General features: G+C 40.1%; 1 protein-coding gene across 4 annotated transcripts in view; it reads left to right on the forward strand.

Annotated features, from left to right (window-relative positions):
• micu3b (mitochondrial calcium uptake 3b) overlaps window positions 1–7,855 on the forward strand; it is a 41,919-nt gene extending 34,064 nt beyond the window's left edge. For all 4 annotated transcript variants that reach the window (XM_036969588.2, XM_036969585.2, XM_036969587.2 and 1 more), the window contains one exon: window positions 6,060–7,855. The gene's annotated coding sequence lies outside the window, so the exon portion shown is untranslated. The remainder of the gene's footprint in view (window positions 1–6,059) is intronic.
• The last annotated feature ends 448 nt before the right edge of the window (window positions 7,856–8,303 follow it).

Below are 8,303 nucleotides of genomic sequence, written 5' to 3' on the forward strand. Positions count from 1 at the left end.
GTATGTTAAGTCATCTCCTGGGATGTAGTATGTTAAGTCAGCTCCTGGGATCTGGTATGTTAAGTCAGCTCCTGGGATGTAGTATGTTAAGTCAGCTCCTGGGATCTGGTATGTTAAGTCAGCTCCTGCAATTTGGTATGTTAAGTCAGCTCCTGGGTTGTGGTATGTTAAATAATCTCCTGGGATGTAGTATGTTAAGTAATCTCCTGGGATTTTATATGTTAAGTCAGCTCCTGGGATCTGGTATGTTAAGTCAGCTCCTGGGATGTGGTATGTTAAGTCAGCTCCTGGGATGTGGTATGTTAAGTCATCTCCTGGGATGATGTACAGTGCCTTGCGAAAGTATTCGGCCCCCTTGAACTTTGTGACCTTTTGCCACATTTCAGGCTTCAAACATAAAGATATAAAACTGTATTTTTTTGTGAAGAATCAACAACAAGTGGGACACAATCATGAAGTGGAACGACATTTATTGGATATTTCAAACTTTTTTAACAAATCAAAAACTGAAAAATTGGGCGTGCAAAATTATTCAGCCCCCTTAAGTTAATACTTTGTAGCGCCACCTTTTGCTGCGATTACAGCTGTAAGTCGCTTGGGGTATGTCTCTATCAGTTTTGCACATCGAGAGACTGAAATGTTTTCTCATTCCTCCTTGCAAAACAGCTTGAGCTCAGTGAGGTTGGATGGAGAGCATTTGTGAACAGCAGTTTTCAGTTCTTTACACAGATTCTCGATTGGATTCAGGTCTGGACTTTGACTTCGCCATTCTAACACCTGGATATGTTTATTTTTGAACCATTCCATTGTAGATTTTGCTTTATGTTTTGGATCATTGTCTTGTTGGAAGACAAATCTCCGTCCTCAGGTCTTTTGCAGACTCCATCAGGTTTTCTTCCAGAATGGTCCTGTATTTGGCTCCATCCATCTTCCCATCAATTTTAACCATCTTCCCTGTCCCTGCTGAAGAAAAGCAGGCCCAAACCATGATGCTGCCACCACCATGTTTGACAGTGGAGATGGTGTGTTCAGGGTGATGAGCTGTGTTGCTTTTACGCCAAACATAACGTCTTGCATTGTTGCCAAAAAGTTCAATTTTGGTTTCATCTGACCAGAGCACCTTCTTCCACATGTTTGGTGTGTCTCCCAGGTGGCTTGTGGCAAACTTTAAACGACACTTTTTATGGATATCTTTAAGAAATGGCTTTCTTCTTGCCACTCTTCCATAAAGGCCAGATTTGTGCAATATACGACTGATTGTTGTCCTATGGACAGAGTCTCCCACCTCAGCTGTAGATCTCTGCAGTTCATCCAGAGTGATCATGGGCCTCTTGGCTGCATCTCTGATCAGTCTTCTCCTTGTATGAGCGGAAAGTTTAGAGGGACGGCCAGGTCTTGGTAGATTTGCAGTGGTCTGATACTCCTTCCATTTCAATATTATCGCTTGCACAGTGCTCCTTGGGATGTTTAAAGCTTGGGAAATCTTTTTGTATCCAAATCCGGCTTTAAACTTCTTCACAACAGTATCTCGGACCTGCCTGGTGTGTTCCTTGTTCTTCATGATGCTCTCTGCGCTTTTTTACGGACCTCTGAGACTATCACAGTGCAGGTGCATTTATACGGAGACTTGATTACACACAGGTGGATTGTATTTATCATCATTAGTCATTTAGGTCAACATTGGATCATTCAGAGATCCTCACTGAACTTCTGGAGAGAGTTTGCTGCACTGAAAGTAAAGGGGCTGAATAATTTTGCACGCCCAATTTTTCAGTTTTTGATTTGTTAAAAAAGTTTGAAATATCCAATAAATGTCGTTCCCCTTCATGATTGTGTCCCACTTGTTGTTGATTCTTCACAAAAAAATACAGTTTTATGTCTTTATTGTTTGAAGCCTGAAATGTGGCAAAAGGTCGCAAAGTTCAAGGGGGCCGAATACTTTCGCAAGGCACTGTATGTTAAGTCAGCTCCTGGTATGTGTTAGAGTTCCACACTAAACTCTTGTCAGCCTCAGCATCGAGTTTTACTGTAATATTAAGGCCTGATTACCTGCTACCAGACACCAGCTTAACTCTGCATACATGAGCAGTCCGATTTAAACACATATGAATGTTTCACAAGAAACAGACCATACTGCTCAAACAACGTGATGAAACAACACAAGGCTGGCACTGGGTCCATTTACCGTACAAACTGATCTGCATGTTTTTACATTGGACTAAAAGATAAAAACATCTTGTCTCCAAGTGTATTTTATAGAACATAGTATAGAACATAGCATTCCAAATGGCATCCTATTCCCTTTATAGTGCGCTACATTATAGGGCTCCGGTCAAAAGTAGTGCATTATATAGAGAATAGGGTGCCATTTGGGATATAATCATAGAATTGCATACATTGTTTTTCAATCTCTGCTATTTGTCTGTAGCCCAATCAGGGTCAAAGGTCATGGAGGAGTGTACACTACATGACCAAAAGTATGTGGACATCTGCTCGTCGAACATCTCATTCCAAAATAATGGGTATTAATATATGGGAAGGCTTTCTACTCGATGTTGGAACAATGCTGCGGGGACTTGCTTCCATTTGGGAAATTAGGCCTGGCTCGCAGTCGGCGTTCCAATTCATCCCAAAGGTGTTCGATAGGGTTGATTTGGCCAGTCAAGTTCTTCCACAACGATCTCAACAAACCATTTCTGCATGGTCCTCACTTTGAGCACGGGGGCATTGTCATGCTGAAACAGGGACTTCCCCAAACTGTTTCCATAAAGTTGGAATCACAAAATCATCTAGAATGTCATTGTATGCTGTAGCTTTAAGATTTCCCTTCACTGGAAGTAAGGGGCCTGGCCCGAACCATGAAAAACAGCCCCATACTATTATTCCTCCTCCACCAAGCTTTACAGTTGGCACTATGCATTGGGAGATGTAGGCCAACCCAGTTTCGTCTATCGGACTGCCAGATGGTGAAGCGTGACTCATCACTCCAGAGAAGGCATTTCCTCTCCTCCAGAGACCAATGGTGGCAAGCTTTACGCATCTCCATGGCATTGCGCATGGTGACCTTACGTTTGTGTGCGGCTGCTCGCCCATGGAAACCCATTTCATGAAGCTACCGACAAACAGTTTTTGTTTTGACATTGCTTCCAGAGGTAGTTTGGAAGTCGGTAGTGAGTGTTGCAACCGAGGACAGACCATTTTTTACACGTTACTCCCTTCAGCACTCGGCGGTCCCGTTCTGTGAGCTTATGTGGCCTACCACTTCGCGACTGAGCCGTTGTTGCTCCTAGATGTTTCCACTTCACAATAACAGCAGCTCTAGCAGGGCAGAAATTTGACGAACTGACTTGTTGGAAAGGTGGCATCCTATGATGGTGCCATGTTGAAAGTCATTGAGGTCTTCAGTAAGGTCATTCTACTGCCAATGTTTTCTATGGAGATTGCATGGTTGTGTGTTCGATTTGATAGACCTGTCAGCAATGGATATGGCTGAAATAGCCAAATCCACTCATTTGAAGGGGTGTCCACATACGTTTGTATATAAATAGTGTATGTGCACATTTTAGACCGTTCCATTGGTCCTTAAATACAATATACACCAACCAAGGGCACTGGGTCATGCAAAACAAACTTGCCCAATTATGTTGCTATACAAACACTAGATTGCTAATGCAATGTGTTGGCCAATGAGAGGCTCTGAAGCCACCATCTTCCATATTGGTACTCCTCAGTAGGAGCAGTTCCTCCATTAATGGACTTCTACAGTATTTGAAACAAATTTTTCAAGCACAAAATTACATGCATTTAAGTATTTCTCTCTTGTAATGATGACAGTAACTTTAGCACTCTAACCAATAAAGCTGAAATCTGCATAATGGGAAACAGCGCCACTGTTCGCCCCAGCACATTTGTTATTGTTTTTGTTTTGTTGATTAAACAGAGGAGAGGAGCATCCAGCATTGTGGTAAAAAAAATGTTTCGTACATACTGTCATGACGTTTGCCTGGGGTTAGGTTCATAAATACATCTTCCCCCCCTTTTTTCCTCTCTCTACCCTACTGATGTTGCATTTGCAAACCCTTGGTTAACATAGAGATTCTGCGAACATCAGAAGGTGGGGGGAAATGAATAATATTCTGGTAATCCGACCAATTGAACATATTCGGTGGTACTAAATGAATATGATGTCAGTTCGGTTGTCATCTGAGACATTCTCATCAATGATAAGATGACAAACTCTACAGTGGAAAGTCTACACATCAGAGTTATCGGATTCACATGGAATTGTTGTTCAATTTAAATGTTTGAATATGAAATTATTTGTGATGGGATGAAATGTGATTTTAGCTTCTAAAATATGAGATTTGGGTTTTCATAAGGTAGGGCTCTGCTCAGTCAGTGGTCCGCCCCTGTGAAGGGACATGGGCTATAAAACTTTTCTAACACGCCCTCCTCTCCCTTCCTATATAAAGCCTTGATGACAATGTAACCTCCTGTTCCGAGGATGTGAGGACGACCGTCCGATGTCAGAATGGTTCAGATAATGACTACAGAATGAAGCCAACATCAGCGTGAGCTTTGGTTGCGAATGGTCTGAACTTTGAACTCTTATTCACTACAGAAGTGATACCTGCTAGCTGCTGAGTTAGCAAATGCAGATGCAAACGAGGGTTAGGAAGGAACAGACAGAGTATCCCGTCTATCACACAACGACGTTACTACAACTATCCAATTGACCACCAGAGACATTCTTCAAAGGACAAAGGACTCGGTTTGGCAACACGGCCTTCCATCTACCACCAACCTACCGAAGCGCAGCTCAGAGTAAATATTTATTGCATTTTCCTTTTACAAATGTGCGGTAATTTAGAATGCATAAGATACTGTATTTACGATAGCACAGCTTTGCCCTTTGTTCCTCAGTCTTCCCGCTCTTTCACTCAAACCCAGCCCCTTTTCTTTTGTGTAACCAGCTGTCATATCTTTTCCGCCCGCTAGAGACATTTTCCTTTTTGACGTCATTTGTAATCAAGTTGATTAATTATGTGTATGTGTAATTCTGTGTGATTAGTTAGGTATTTAGTAAATAAATAATTAAACCCAATTTTGTATTGCTGATTCAACTTGTTAGCCAGGGTTTGTGCAGATAACCAAGAATTTACAACTTTCAGATGAGACTGAATTAATGATGAGACCGATTAATATTGAGACCGATTAATATTGACTGCTATTGATGTAAACTATTACTAGGTCTTTAAGAGTTTATTCGGAAGATAACAGCTCTATAAATATTATTTTGTGGTGCCCCGACTCTCTAGTTAATTACATTTACATGATTTGCTCAATCAGGTAACATTAATTACGGAGAAATTATTTTATAGAATAGCATGTCATATCACTTAATCCGGCATAGCCAAAGACACGACAATAATCTGCTGTTCTATCGTGCGTGCAATGATGTTCAATGATGTGCAATGATGTGTAATGATGTGTAATGATGTTCAATGATGTTCAATGATGTTCAATGATGTGCAATGATGTGCAATGATGTGTAATGATGTGTAATGATGTTCAATGATGTTCAATGATGTTTAATGATGTTCAATGACGTTCAGTGATGCTCCATGTTGTCCGAGGGGGAAAAGCTGTGTCATTGTTTGAAGTAGCTTCTTTGTTGTTGTAATATCTCAAATGGACGTGACATTTTCACCATTATGGATTCCAGCTTTAAGAAAAATGTTTTTGTATAATTTAAAAGTATGCGTCAAGGTGTCTAATACAATATACTACTGTGGGCTAAAACTAATGTAGACATCTAGTGTTTATATACTGTACATCATTGGTATGAGATTATGGCCAGGAGTAGTTCCTGAACACCTGATCTGACCAGGAAAAGCTCTGGGCCATCTAGGGATTCTTGAGGTTAGTTTATAATTAACTCAGGAGTACAGTTTCTTTCTCCAGTATTTTTATGTTGCCACTGAACAGGTTGATAGTGTTAGATGCTGTGTGTGCTATGTTCCTCAATGTATTCTCTAATCATTATTTTCCTTTTGCAGATCACCAGCTGAATGTCCTGCACTCTCAGTCTGCACCCCCCTCTACCTGGATAGACTTCCCCTGATCCATGAAGATCATTCAAAACAACAGTGCAGTTCATTTTACTATCAATGTGAAGATGAGAGAAGGATAGACTAATGTGTCAGTCTCTGCATAGTCGTCTAAAAAGTGGAAATGAAATGAAATAGGATTCTCCCCACCTAGGCCTAGTTGGATGCTACTCGAGTTGTTTTCAAGTTGAGATTGATGTGAGAAGGAGGATTTCTCTGACAAAGGATTTCTCTGATGACCCTAAGAGTAAGCCATTTTAAATACCTGAAGTCTTAAGCTTGTTGTTCAGCTTTCAGTCTGAAATAAACAATATGTAGTACTGTGATGTTAAGTTGCATTGATGGTATTTTATTTTTCTACCAGATTGTTAAAAAAAAATGAAATCAGGGGAATGCTATGGATCAGGACTGGTGTAACACCTTCCTGGTCTTCTACAAGTCACACGAGCTGATCGGGTCACTGGAAACTCCAACCTATTGTTGCAACAGATTTATTCACCCAGGGTGAATATATTATTGGTTCATCATTCACCATTTTACCGTATTCATTTGTTATTAATTAGTTTGTTTATCACTGTAAGTCTTTGAAAAGGAAAAAACCATTTGGTTGTTTTGTTGCTGGCAGGCTGTAGCTCTGACAGTGTGTGTAGTATTGTTCAGTGTGGTTCCCTCCCAGTCCTAAACCTGCTAATCTGCCTCTATGCATTGCTGACATACTTTCTCCAAGCCTGTCTGCAGCCCACTGCACAGATCAGCTTACGCAGGGGAGTACAGCCTCCCTCTTGTGTTCTGTTCACACGGCTGCCTTCTGCAGCTCATTCTCAAATAACTCAGTGCCAGCTAGCTAACACCTTTCAGATTGGGCTTTTATCTCTGGGGTTCATTGTGTAAATAGAGGCAGCTAACTCCGTTAATAATTATTATAATCAAGAGTTTACTCTGATGTAATGGAGAAATTCAGTGTGTATATTAACTATACACACTATTCACACTAGGCTTATTCAGACTACTGACAGGGATTCTATACAATGAGGACTTTATGAATTTGTGGTAATTGTTTTTACTAAAGGCAAAATACAATGTTTAAATAACATGAGATTACTGTTCAGAGGCGTACCTATGTTTATTTCCCAATGGGTTACCCAGGAAAATCTTATTCTACTGTGTACCATCGTGACATATATATTTTAAAATGTCAAATATAGTGTATATGCATTTCAGTGATGTTTTCTAGAGACTGTAGTTCTGGTCTGATGTGGTGGATTTCCTGCTTGAATAGAGACTTGGGTCTCTATTAAATCTGTATCACAGAAATTCAGCATTACAGCGTGGTTGGAATTTAAGGCAATGTTCCTGTATTAGCAGAGACTGCATTCATTGTAAACGCTGCAGATGTCGGCTCAATAGGAAATGGCCTTTACGTGTTTAGCATGCTATCTGCAATGCTCCAGCGAAACAGATTGAACATAGCCCTTGGTTTGCTAGTTCCAATGTCTAACAATATAATCTTGTATGTTACATATTAAATCAAATAAGTGGATTTGTCTAATTCGCCTACTTCTTTGCATGGTATAACATAATACATTAGTAATGTGAATATCCTACATTTCCTCTTAGTTTACCTATTTTGAATGATGTTTGGAAGTCATGTGAATGACAGCTCTCTCTACAGAACTTTGTTTAGATGATCAAATGGATTACACAGGCTGTTACATTGACTTGGTAAATAAAGATGTTAAGAACAATCAATAGCTTTGTGTCATTTTTGTTCTGGATTTCACGCACGCACGCACACACACGAACAACCCCTGACCTCAAAGGAAATATTTGGTTGGTGTTTTCACACAAGTTAGCTAATTACCAGCTGTGTGTCACACATTCCTCAGACATTTGAAACAGAGTGGCTATATATTATTACCAGCATATGCACGGCATATGCATGGACAGCCCTGTTTTACTTATTGACATAAAAATACAATCAAATAGGCCTATTCTACAAAAAGGCACATTTAATGAAGCATAAGGTCTGATAATTGTTTTCTCCATCATATAATGTAGGCCTACTTTCACCAACGTTAGATCTATGGCAAGACAACATTAAAAACAACTTAAATGGTGATTAACATTCTCTTCTCTGCATCAATGGTCAGAGGGTCAATTGTATCATTCCAAAGAATAAAAATGTATTTGCAG

This window comes from Oncorhynchus mykiss, chromosome 25 (genome assembly GCF_057628025.1).
Source record: "Oncorhynchus mykiss isolate SJ-2025 chromosome 25, ASM5762802v1, whole genome shotgun sequence".
Lineage (NCBI taxonomy): Eukaryota > Metazoa > Chordata > Actinopteri > Salmoniformes > Salmonidae > Oncorhynchus > Oncorhynchus mykiss.